Below are 10,548 nucleotides of genomic sequence, written 5' to 3' on the forward strand. Positions count from 1 at the left end.
AAAAAGAAAGAAGAAAAAAAACTAGAAAAAAGGATACCATAACTCAAAAGAGGATCTTGGAATAATTTGCTTTGGCCGTTAAATGGGATTCTGTCCTCCTGCCTTTTCTCTATCGAAGCTTTTACCATTGGAAAATGATGGCAGTCCATCACAGCACCACCCAACAATGGGCCACGACTGCAGTAAATCACAACATATTCATTAGCACGATCAATACCACTAAAAATACGTGTGTCTGCGTGCAGATGTTTGGGTGTGTGTTTGTGTGTGTGAGTGTATATGGGCAGCCATATATTTTTTTACTCACTCACCTCTCCTCTGAGCATGACAGTTTTTTGCCAGGAACACTTTGTTATACGTCTCCAATAAATCTCAGGAGAACTGACGGCTGCTAATGTGAGCAACTGGATGGTGATGAGCGATGCTTTTTTAAGTGGGCTGTTATCATGAAGGTGCACTTTCAAGTTTGATCGACAAAATTGAGAGAGTATTGTTAAAAGAAAGTTTAGAACCGAACCCCCAGCAGGTGTGTGTATTTCAAATATTTATAGCGACAAACAACCTGAGCTGAGAAGCACAATAGAGAGAAGCGAGACTGAATCATCCTTGTGCTTGTTGTTGTGTAACTGTTGACATTTTTACTAAAGATATCAATCACCCCCTTGCCTGTTTAGGGAATCATGATTTGTTGGTTGTTGTTTGTCTGTTCTGGCTGACGGTTGCATAAAATCACAAGATCAAACAGAGCACAGGAAACTCAGTAGGACTCTGTGTTCTGCATTGCCTGAATAAATCCATCCCAGGCCAGGCTGACGCAGGCCAAGTATGAAACTGGATCAAAATAGTGCTGGCCTGGACACCTTAAGTCAACACCCCCATTCTTGTTCTTGGTTAAAGGAGAAAAATGCCGTTTGGCCCTCTCACCCTTCTCCTATTCCCATTTAGAACCCATCTCTCCCTGTTAATCAGGGGGAATAATTATCAAAGTGGACAGGTAATTAAATTAAAACATAAGTGGCTACATGAGCTGGTTTGGCTGTACTACAAGGTTTTTCCTGGCTTAATTAAAGAGAAATATGGGAGTGCTCACCCACAGTGTCACAGAGCTGGTAAAAATGAGAAAAAAGCCCCTGCCACTAACTTGAATAACTCAGTAAGTCTGATCCTTTAAACGTTAAAAACTTAATTCCTGCTTTTGTCTATATAGGGAAAAAAAATATCTTTTCACTGCTCATTCCCGAGCTCATCAGTTCCACAGACCATGTTGTTTGTTTGTGCATGAGAGCAAAAGCATATGTGTGGCGGCCAGCATGAGACGAGGGAGTGCAGAATGTGTGGTAGGCACATTAAAAAACTTGAGAGCTTTAGCAGCCATCTGGGAATAATGTCGTAAAATAAAGCTACAATAAAATAAAACTTACTGCTGTTGATGTTTACAAACAACCCCCACAAAATCCCCACAATGCCTTGAGAATCAAACCCAGAGAGAAGCCTCAAACACACACACACACACACACACACATACATATACAAATAAACAGACTCAGAGCGGGAAAGCTGTGCACAGACCAAATTATCCAAACATTCAGAAACACGCTCATATGTGCCCACACCCACTTTAGTACACATATGAGTGTGCATGTTTACAAATAAAGACAAAGTGGGAAGGCTGCATACACACACTCGCATAAACAAACACGCGCACACACAAACATACCACTACCGCCTCTGTGGTTATACAAAGACAACAGAAGAAGACTGTGGCTCTAAAAAACACCACTGCTATCTCAGGGCTGTGTGTTTTACAATAATATATCTTGTACCTGTGAACAACACGTGTGTTTGTGTGTGTGTGTGTGGCCTCAGAGCAGACAGTTGCATCTGCATTAGTCTCTGAATATACACTGATTGCTGGGAGGATCACAGCCAATCAACACCTGCTTTCTATTAGCAGATGTTTCATAAACATGTTTTGTGTTACAGATGCTCCGCATCACACACACACACACTTAGAGTGAATCAAAGAGAGAAAGACATGCTAAGAAAATGTGTTTATCACTACTCTCTCCTTGTCTTGGCCTTTAGTTGGAAGGGAATAATTAGGGAGTCCCGGCCAAGGCGGTGGTGTACGTGTTAACAAGCTGTTTTAACACACACTCACACACTTCTTCCCACATGCAGGGACAGCCAGAGAGAGCGAGAGAGGATCTGATTCTACGCCTCAAGGACTCACTTCATTTTAAAGCACTTGTGACCCAGCAGTCGAGTCCAGAAACAAGTCTCTAGCCGGGTTTGTGTGTGTAAATCTGACAGGTACACAACACCCACACCCCACCAGCACGATCACCACAGCACAATCCACACCACCCACACAACACACACACACACACCAGCAAGGTTCCAGAACAAAAAAATCAAGGCTGTCCATGAAAGAGTTAAAGAAATAAGTGAGGGAAACTTCTCATCCTTCTTTCTGAAACAAAATTGTCACCATCCAAAAAAAAAAAGTTCTAAAGAAAGGGAAGAAATGTCTTTATGGATTATCTGCACGAGTAGCTGTTAAATCTAAGATACAGAAGGATTTTCAACTGTAACACATATAACTTACTTTAACTTTCTTGGTAAAGTCAATATTGCTGTCTTACCATGTTGTGCATTAAGCATCAGATTTGATTTTGATTTATACCGCTGTAATGAAACAGTTTTTAAATTTTCTTGAAACACACTGAGTTTTCAGTTTGGGAGATAACATTAGAGGCACACAGCTCGCCCGCAATGACGTATTAAAGTGCAAATTTATATCTGCATGATGTTATTAATTAATAACAATAATATAAATTATTTTGCATGTGAGGCACACACACAAGTAAACACCATCATAGAGTACATCAGACACTGTCATGTGAATGTGGAAAATGTGTTGGGAAAATGATTTGCATTTTTATGTAGTGGAAGAGTGTCTGAACAAATGTGAGATTCAGGGAGGGAAATGGAAAGGATAAATGAGGTAGGAGTAGGATGTGTTTGGCTTGAGGAGAAGGTGTACACACACTAACTTTACTTAGTTTCGATGAGTAGAAAACCACTCAAGATGATGGGTTGTTCTGACCCAGAGTTAGTGTTATTTATTCATATTAATGTTAGGTTTATTTATACCTAAACTAAAATATGATGCACACTAAAATTGTCACTATGGGTCACTATGGCACAGACGCAACATCAATAGGTACCCAGTGTCTGACTCTGTGATAGCGCTGTGTTTTATATTACTCTTGGGTTAATATATCAAAACATTCCCTTGTCTCGGGTGGGTTTCCACCCATGGGCACTGGGTAAAGTTAACCCATTATGGCATCATACTGGGCACATCTTTAACTCAGTTATTTTTTAGTGTATATGATTGCAAACTGTTAACAGTCTCTCTTTTTGTCACTATTTGTTACATATTTTCAGTGTTTGTATCCTTTACAGTTTTTAATGTCATACGCACATAATTTTGTACAACTGACAATATAATATATAACAATATATATATATAACGTTTTAAGGTAAAACTTAAGCTAACACTGGGTTCAAAAATAAATGTATGTTAGTCTGGGTAAATAGCAGTGATATAAAAATAACACTAACATTGGGCCAACTTAACCTCGGCACTGGGTAAGGTTAACCCGGTATGGCATCTGTGCTGTATTAGTCCAGACTGGGTCAATCGTGATCCAGTGATTTTCAGTGTGTGGTGCAGGTTGCAGAACTGTGCCAGTCTTCATGTGTGTCTGTCTGTTTACATGTAACTTAATACAAGACATTTAGAAAATATCCCTGAAACCTTATCCCTTCATCTGCTCATGTGCAGGACATACAAACAGAGGCCAAAAAAGACACACACAACACACACACACATACACACTCAGAGGCTTTCAGTCCCTCCCTTGGTGCGATCTTGTATCAAAGCAAACAAATGACATGCTGTCTTTTCCTCCGTCCCCCCACTGTCTTTTTTGATGTGTGGTTGTGTAAAATGACACGCCGTATCTCTCAAGCTGACATTATCACTCGCCGGCGCGCTCACATCTTCCGGCCGCACGCCTTTCCCACAGGACTCCCTACAGCAGGGGTCTTTGTCTCCGACAGCATCGCACACACAGACACAGAGAAACACACACGCATTGAAAGATGTGGAAAAGCCTCTATGATTTTACCTCTGCATTGTGTTCTGTCAGTGACTGGTTCAAGGAAGAGAGAGAGGCAGTAGGATGGAGGGATGGAGAGGAAGGATAGGATAGGATTGGCTTTCTTCAGCAACCTTTTTGGTGTATGTGTGTGTGTTTTCTGAAGATGTGATGTGTGGCATTTTCCTGCTGAAGATTTTTAATGCAGCAGAGAGAGATGTAACCCGGAGAGCTCTGTCACATTAGTGTGGCCATCAGTGTTAAGCTGACATACATAACAGCCCTGATACAATAACCAGCTCAAGACTCTATCATGCATGTGACGATAGGTTGATAGATGGCAGGAAAAAGTGTAGAGAAGTGATGCAAAGAGAGACAATAAGGAGAATTTATGAAGAGAAAATAAAAACAGATTTCCATTTATCAATACTGTAAAGGAGATGAAATTTAAAAGGTAATAGAAATTAAAAATGTCAAAGTGCAATAAAAGAAAAGAAAAAAACAGTTCAATGAAGCTATAACAGCCACATAAATCTCTACTCTGGCTGAAGAACTCCTTGCCACCTGACACAGTGTATTTCAGAGGAGCGACCAGTGAATCACAAAAACATTTAATGAAAGCACTATAGAGTTTTTTGCAAATCACCCACCTTTTCCCCCACAATCATTCAAGAGTGGGTTGCAGTTTGTTTGTTGTTGTTTTTTGTCCTCTATTATCAAAAGCTCTCTTCAGTAAATGACAGGTTCACTCATTTGAGCTGAATAAAATAAATAGTTTTCACAACCTTGGAGGCTTCACATCATTGAATGCAGTGCACGTTTTTTTTCTCATATATGTTTTGATCTGTAATTCACTGTAACTGGTTATTGACATTTACAGGATATGTTTGTATGTGAACTGTGGTTCTGGTTGAAAGGATCAATCATTTCTTTTGACCTATTCATCTCATCTCCGCGGCTTAAATAATACACACTGAAACATAAAGTAATGTCGTTGATTTCACTAACAAGGATGCAGCCCAGGACTGTTAATGAATATAACTTTTTTTTTGTAAAAATGTCTTTGTAATTGGCTGTAAAATATAAGAAAACATTGCATGGATAGAGAGAAAAACATACTTTTCCAGCTTTTCAAGTATTCATGCATTTATTCAGCGTCTTGTATTTAAAGTGTAATAAAATCAAATTGGATATCAGTTTTATATCCAATTTGATTGGATTGTAAGAGAAAAAAAAGCATCACATAAATTTAAAAAGAACCTCATAGATTTATAATTAATGCTGATGTGTTATAGGGTTTTGAAGACTATACATTTCAAGTAAATACAAAAATCTTCCTTTTTGACAATAACACTCACGTCTGTGAAGGTTATATATCCAGCATAGCTGTATAGTAATAATTATGGTCACACATCCTACAGTATGCGAAAAATTCCACAGATTCTATCAGTCTTTCATCATTACAGGTCACTCTGTATATGTGTGTGTGTGTGTGTGTGTGTGTGTGAGTGTGTGTGCACTGCAGAGAGAAAGAAAAAGAGAGACAGTGAAGGGCATCAGGGGTCGTCAAATTGCCACGGTGCTTTTTGTCCTGTCAAACGCTCACATGAGCCAGACTTGAGTGAATTTCAATAATCATCCTGAAGGACTTTTCTTCTTGGGCCACATTCTGCTAAATGTATCTCTCTCCTTCTAATTCCCCTTCACAATACGTCTGGCTCAGGCTACTCGTCATGTCATTGGTCCCTTTTCTATTCCCCTGTGTTTGATTCTGACAAATACATGGATTATCGGCCAGGGGGATTTTTAAATATATGGCTAATGTGAGCTTTCATGCCTGTGCTTTAATCTGCTGAGTATTTAAAACCAATCTTAAGGACGGGAGAAACGCAGAGGTCAGTCTTTTTCTGCGCCCGGTGCCAGAGAAAAGAGAGGGAGCGAGATTGGGAGACGGCGTGGGAGTGAAAATGGAAGTGAGCAAAGGGAAGTGAGAGAAAGACAATAATTTCCCTTCTATTTAAATTCTAACCAGGATTAACTGTGGAATCGCAGGTATCAAACCTCATCTGGCACCATGGCTAAAGGGAACTCGCTCAAAGACGGGGAAAGTTGTCTCCTCTCCTCTGTCTCCAGTAGTTGTGTGTGTAATAGAAAGACAGAGAGAGGGAGAGAGAGAGAGAGAGAGAAGAGAGAGAGAGAGAGAGAGAGAGAGGGATTCTGGGGTTGGGGTGTTTCTACTTTTTCAACTCTACTTATCTTGTGCCCTCCTATCCCAGGGAAACTGGAGGTAAAATGACAAAATATATCTCACATTCTCTGATTTATGGGGCAATGACAGTACAGTGAGGGATGAAAGCTCCATCATGTGTCTGTCCAGTTGCTCCGTTGTCAGAGTGACATTTACTCATTTACAATTCAGACACTTCCTGCTCCTTATTACTGTCTTTTCTCCCACCTCTTCTTTCATCTTTCGTCTTCTTTCTGTTCCTCTCCGGTCCTCTCGCTGCCTGTCCTCTCTTCCTTCTCGTCATTTTGTGTACATATGAAAGGCAGACAGGGCCTTTGGCAGCCACTCAAACAGGATCGAGTGTGTGTCTGTGTTGCTGCGTGTCAGGCTAAAGAGCAGAGGGTGATTTGTGGCATTACCTCTACAGCTTTAAACTGCATCAAGCAACTTACAGACCTTTTTTTATGACCGTAATATGAGGTACTTAACATATCACTACCATAAAGTGCAACAGATGCAGGGTCGAGGAACTTGCACACACAGACACGCACGCATACGTATGTTACTGAGAAGAGCTGATGGTGGAGTTGGAGACAGATGTATGTATAAGCTGAGTGAAGTTTTTATGGTACAGACTCATGCATCTCACCCAGGACAGTAAAGTGGGCCAAGGCTGATATCATCTGATACACTTGTTTGCTCGCCAACCATACAATCACAGTCCTTCCCTGCTGAGGAAGCGTTCAAACCGCTATTTGAACATCAATGCAGCATGCAAATAACATTCACCACCCCTTTTCACATCAGATAAGATAACCCACAATGCCTCGTCTGGCAGCGCAGAGATGTGTTTTGCATCCTAAGGCTACACTGGTGTTACAAAACATCATAAATGAGCCCTCTCAGCAAGTTCCCTTGGAAAAAAGAAGAGGAGGAAGAAGTTAAGTGTGTATGTATGTATGTACAGTATGTGAGAGTGCATGTATGCTCGCGTGTGTGTGTAAAAGCACACAGAGATTTAATGGTAAGAGAGAGGGAGATGGAGAGAGGATTAGAGAGGGGAGTGGAGGGGTGAGGTGGCCCTTTAATTTGGAAAGTTTGATGTGAATGACGCACATCTGGCTCCCCAAGATGATGGATTCTGCTCCACATGCAATATGGGAAAGTGATACATCCTTCTTTTTTCTTTATTCTATCTTTTCCCTCCTTCTGCATCCCCAGTCCCTTACCTCAGCCTTCAATCTCATCAACTACTTTTCCTCCCCCTCCCCTCACCTCTCACACACATCACTTCCTCCTTCCTGCTTCCCTGACTCCTTCTGCTGGTTCGAGTGTATACTGAGCTTCAGTGCATACTCGCAGCCAGGCACTTTCTTCTGTCGCATGAGAGAAAATCGCAGTTCCGTCCAGCACACACATGCGTTTTCACCCTTGGTTTCAACTCTAAAATGAGTTGCTGATTGACATTTTACCAGAATTCAATTTTACTTGGAAAGAACAAAACGTGCAGGGTCCAGCAGCGGATGCATCTGCACATGTGTGTCAGTACGTCTGATATTTTTCATTTTCTGTCGGTTTTATATTGTAAGTAATATCTTGGTCATATTTGCATTGGTCTTTGCATTTCTTTGTTTTTGTCCACTAGTTGTGTCGTGTGTGTCCAGGTGTGTGAGTAAAAGCAGCACACGGTAAATTATTGTTACAAGTAAAAGTCATGCATAAACAATTTTTTGCATGTCAGCCCCTCTCTGCTCTAACATGTCTTTTTACTATCAAAGCGAAGTGCCATTTCAATATTTTGTTGTTTTGATGGCAGTGCATAGGGAGTTTGTTTATATTTATATGTGTGTGTGTGTGTGTGTGTGTAATATACCGGTATATATATTTAAAAATTAATTATTCAACACAAAACACTGTAGTTTAATTATGTATTAGCATCAAAAAGTACTCATTATGCAGAATAGCTCATTCCATAATAATGTAATATATTATTGCTGCATTAATATATATTACTTTAATACCCCCCCAACAATCAAGAAAGTCTTGTCAATAAAGTCTTTACAATAAAGCATCATAATTTATTTGTCAATCTTATTTTGTATCATTCATCTGAATCTACAAAGTAACTAGTTACTAAAGTTAAGTTAAGTAAACATGATTACATGTTTGAGTGTAAACTTAATTTGTATGTGCACAGACTTTTGAGCAACCTTAACCTGTCAACCACTGTCTGACTTTGTGCAGTAACAAATTATTACATTTTAGGCACAACAATTAGGATTATGTTTCACATACTCATTCTGGTAGTTTGAAATATCTCATCAGGTTAGTTTGTTGCCCAAAAGAAAACAACAATATTTACTGGAATTCAGAAGTCATTTGTCATTTGTTTTTGCACTGTTGTTCAGTCAATAAATGTGAAATGTGTGTTACTTTATGAGATTATTTATTGATATGTTTTTAATAATCAAATTAATAACATAATTAACATATCTTGCTGTCCATGTCTTAACATGGCAATGAAAATGGTCTATGTCATAACAGAAGACCCTTACAGTGTTGTTAAATACTAAAAATATTCAATCAGAAAAATACTAATTATTGAGCAGATTTTTCCATGCATTACACGATAATCAATCATGCCATTAACCTCACGTACCTTATAGGCCAGGTTTGACCCTTGCATCAGTTTTCCAATACATATTGGTGATTCTTTGCACCCCTCGTGAACAGTGTAGGACAGTCATTATTGTGGGAAATCATGAATCACCAACAAATAGCGACCAGGCAGAAAGCAAACAGCCCATGCAACCCTGAAAGAAGTAAAGATGGCTGCAGAAGAGAACTGACAGAGCACCACTATGGAATATATCAAGTATCTGCTGATGCCAGTGGGTCAGTATGATAATGTGAACATTGGGATGCTAGTTGCAATAAGCTGTGACTCACATCCGTACTGGCCGTATTGTTCTACTCTGCTCCAGGGGACGGAAATGAAGAAACATGGTGTGAAAGCAGCGAAAAACATTTCTGGAGAATTTTTGCCAAAAAAAAATAATTTTATGTGACCTGTCAAAAGCAGCATATTGTCACATTTGTAACAAAATACACAATGGGAATGGAAAGGCGTTCAACCTTCACAAAATGTCTGCATAAGAAAGTTCCAATCAATAAATGTGCCATGACCTTCCAGCCCTTGGAGAGCTTTTCAATCTTGGCCACAATGATGGGCAACACACAAATATGCACACAGTACATCCATGTCCATACACGCACACACACACACACAAACAACTAGCCTCCAACCCTGAAGTTAGAGTGTGTTAGATTTATTATTACTTCACACTTTAGGAGCCTCCAAACCATAAGAAAGGCAGTATTGTGTATGCAGTGTAGCGGGTATGCTGGGCAGCTAAATGTTTGTGGAAATGCATTGTATATGCAGCATGATTCACTGAAAACGCATCACTTCACAAGTGCAGTCAGGCTGGTGGGTACACTTGAGTTGTGATCAAGCAAACTCTTACAAATACACACAAGGTTTGTTCACAGGCACGACAGTGAGTAGAGCAGAGGCTGATGTTCCACTAAAGCAAGGTGAGAACTTAAATAGTCAATTTGTTATGTGCGACTAAATCAACTACACCAATCACCAAGGATCCACTCAAAACAATTCATAATAAGACATTGTTTTTCTCTCTGAAGACTTATATTCACCCTTTGGTTTGAAAAACTCATCATAAAATCCACCAAGTAAGACTGAAAATAGGAAAAGGACATGTGTCTTAGTATGTTAATATCTGTGCTTTCTTTTTTTCTGAATATGTGTAAAGTAGGACTTTAAGTTATACACATAAATACAGAACAATAAACCTTCAGGAAGTAATTACTTGAGAAGGGTTCAAAAAAATATTCAACCCGCCTGCCAAACCCAGAACAGATAATCAGCTGATGTGAAACTGATTATTAACATTTGTGAGCATGATCTTTTAACAATGTTCCTTACTGCCATAAAGCACTATGAAGTATTTGCAGCTGTCAGCCATCAGCTGAAGATTGACTACTATTGTGAGGTCAGCTTCAGAAGACAGCAGAGCTGAAAACAATTAGTCAAATGAATCAATTAGTCAGTCATCAGAAAATGAATTTCCC

The sequence above is a fragment of the Morone saxatilis genome, unplaced genomic scaffold (assembly GCF_004916995.1).
Source record: "Morone saxatilis isolate NCDOM2014 unplaced genomic scaffold, NCSU_SB_2.0 Contig18, whole genome shotgun sequence".
NCBI lineage: Eukaryota > Metazoa > Chordata > Actinopteri > Moronidae > Morone > Morone saxatilis.